Source organism: Mastomys coucha, unplaced genomic scaffold (genome assembly GCF_008632895.1).
Source record: "Mastomys coucha isolate ucsf_1 unplaced genomic scaffold, UCSF_Mcou_1 pScaffold5, whole genome shotgun sequence".
NCBI classification, from domain to species: Eukaryota; Metazoa; Chordata; class Mammalia; order Rodentia; family Muridae; genus Mastomys; species Mastomys coucha.
Window position 1 is genome coordinate 97985814 of NW_022196911.1, and position 3005 is coordinate 97988818.

The following is a 3005-nucleotide window of genomic DNA, read 5'->3' on the forward strand; positions in this document are numbered from 1 at the left end:
AGGGAGAGGGACAGGGAGAGGGACAGGGAGAGGGAGAGGGAGAGGGAGAGGGAGAAGAAGAAGAAGAAGAAGAGAAATTATTTGTTTTAGTCTGCCTCAGTTTACATCTCCAAAGGTTCCTATCTCTTTGATAAGAGATAAGCAAGATGACTTTAGAGATGCCTTGGATGGAATTATCATCTGATGAGGTAGAATCAAAAGCTGATACTGTTGGACCTGGGATTTAATGTCTGTTTTCTTTGTAGATGGGGTTCCCGGTGACGTTCCTAGGGAGGGAAGGGAAGGGAGAAAGACTGTAGGTGTTGGGAATCCTGCTGCTCACTGTTCCCACTCTTCAGTTGCCAAACCTTTCCTGCCTTTGCAGCCTTCATCAAAGGGACACCATGACTGTTAGTATCCACTCCCACAAGAGAGCATGCTAATCACACAAGCCAACACCTAAGCTCACCATTCCACCTCTACCCACCCTCCCCCAGATCTCACTGTGTAGCTCTGGCTGTCCTGGAGCTCTTGATGGAAACCGGGCTGGCCTTGAACTCACAGAGATCCTCTTGCCTCTGCTTCTTGAGTGCTGGAATTAAAGGCGGGAGCTACCATGTGCAGTTCCCAAGCAGGATCCTGAGGGACAGGACAGGAGACATCAATCTGAGAATGTTAGACATGGTTGTGGTTAGGACTACAAACACAAACTCAGATTACCTAAAAGGGGCAGACGCAAAGATGACGACCTTGCCTGTAAGCCAAATCCTCAGGGGATAATCCAGACAGCAATGCCTCCTAGTTTAGTGGACCTCATTATATGTGTGTTTTGCCTGTGAATGAAAGAAAGCAACAAGAATGGAAGGGCCATGACCATTCCTAGGAATGGTGGAGGAGAACGTTTATTATAGATACAAGGGAGAGCATAGCCAGAGGAGGACACATCTAAGAGAGTCCAGAGTAAGCTGACTGAGCTGGGCCATGTGAGGAGAAAGGGAGAGGAGAGCAAGAGAGGAGACCCCACTCCCCTGACACACACAAATACCACAGAGGGTGGGCTTGGTCAAGAGACTGGCCAAAAGAGTAAAGGGTAGACCAGAAGGCAAAAGGAATCAGCATAGCAAAATGGCTGGATTACATAGGGAAGGGCAGCCTAACCCCCGGGTTAGAGAAGTTTAGGTTAGGAGGTATTTGCAGCCAGGAGGGCCCTGTAAAGGTAGGGACTGAGGAATGCTGGGAGAATCTGGTGGCCAGCTTCCCCTTTGATGCATTAGTGGAACCTCAGTTAGCCGTTTGTCCTGCCTCTGAGACCCAACAGCCTGCATGTATGTCTGTGTACCACATATGTGCCTGGTGCCTGGAGAGGTCAGAAGAGGGTGGAGAAGCCTCTGGAACTGGAGATACAGTGGTTGTGAGCCAACATGATGGTGCAGGGAACAGAACCCAGGTCCTCTGCAAGAGCCAGAAGTGTTCCTAACCACTGAGCCATCTCTCCAGTTCCATGTGTCTTTCTGCCTTAATCTCTCTCTGGACCTGTGCTCTTTATACTCAGTTGGCTGTTCGCACTCTGGTGATATTCTGAGTGCCCTAAAGAAGGGGCAAGTCTGGTACCCTCTTCCCATCTCTGTCCACTAGAAGGAGCCTTTTTGGAAGTCTTGTTCAAACCATCTTGTTCCCATTAACCAGACTTGTACTCTTGGCCGTGTAGTGTTCCAAGGGAGGTGGGCAGGCCACCAGGACCACAATGAGCTGCCAAACAGAATACAGAGCACCCCATTAAGAATGAGCACCTGGGGCTGGAGAGATGGATCTGAGGTTAAGAGCAATGGCTGCGCTTCTGAAGGTTCAATTCCCAGCAACCACATGGTGGCTCACAACCATCTGTAATTGGATGTGTATATATATATATATATATATATATATATATATATTCATATATATATATGTATATACATACATATATATATACATATATAACATACACACACATATATAACATACATATATACACACATATATGCACATATATAATATATATTATATATACATATAATATATATAATATATACATAATGTATATATACATTATATATATATATATTAAAGAAATAGATCTTTACAAAAAAAATGAGCACCCCAATAATTATATGCAGTCAAGTACTTGGGACATACTTAAGGAGAGGGAAAAAAAACGAGTTGTGTGTCTGAAATTCAAGTTTAAATGAGAGCCTTTCTTTTCCTACTTAATCTTCCCATCCATGTTTAGACCAGACTCCTGTTTCTCAGGGGAAAGGCTCTGGCTTTGGCTCTTGAGGTAGGACATTGCACTTGGACAGAAGGTTCTAGAAGCAAACTTTCAATGGGATTGTCCAGGGGGAGGTTAGAGGGAAGCTGTCCCAAGTGGAGGGAGTAAGGACCCTCCAAACACCCTGGTCAAGAAACACTGAAGGCGAAGGAGCTGGGCCACCGAGCCTCAGTGGGAGCCTGGGATACCAGCCATTCCCGTCAGGGCCCCCTTTCCAACTCTTTCTTTTAAGGCCGCAGGGCCATTATGTGGGGGAAACAGCTAAGCAGATAGGACAGCAAGCCCGCGATTTATGTGGTGTGGGAACAGCTCCGCTTTCCCTCACTGTTTACCCAGCAGTATATTTTAAAACAGAAATCAGCATGCGGAGAACCGCAGCTGTGAATTATGGGCTCTGGCTGGGAGGGTCACGAGGGTACCTCTCTCAGAGTGCTGCCCACAAGACTGCCCCCTCCTGGCTCTGTCCAGGTGGCAAAGGTGGGTCTGGGCAGGGCAGGTCCTCTGAGCAAGGCTGGCATCTCTGGGTTTGGGTTAAAGCTGTAATGGTCATTCTGTGAAGATGTTGAGAATGTACGTGAGCACTCAAAACATCTGAAGGGAGACGGGAGGTACGGGAGACTGGAGCCCTCAACTACAGGAGGGGAGGTATGGGAGACTGGAGCCCTCAACCACGGGAGGTATGGGAGACTGGAGCCCTCCACCATTTGGCATTGCCAGCTTT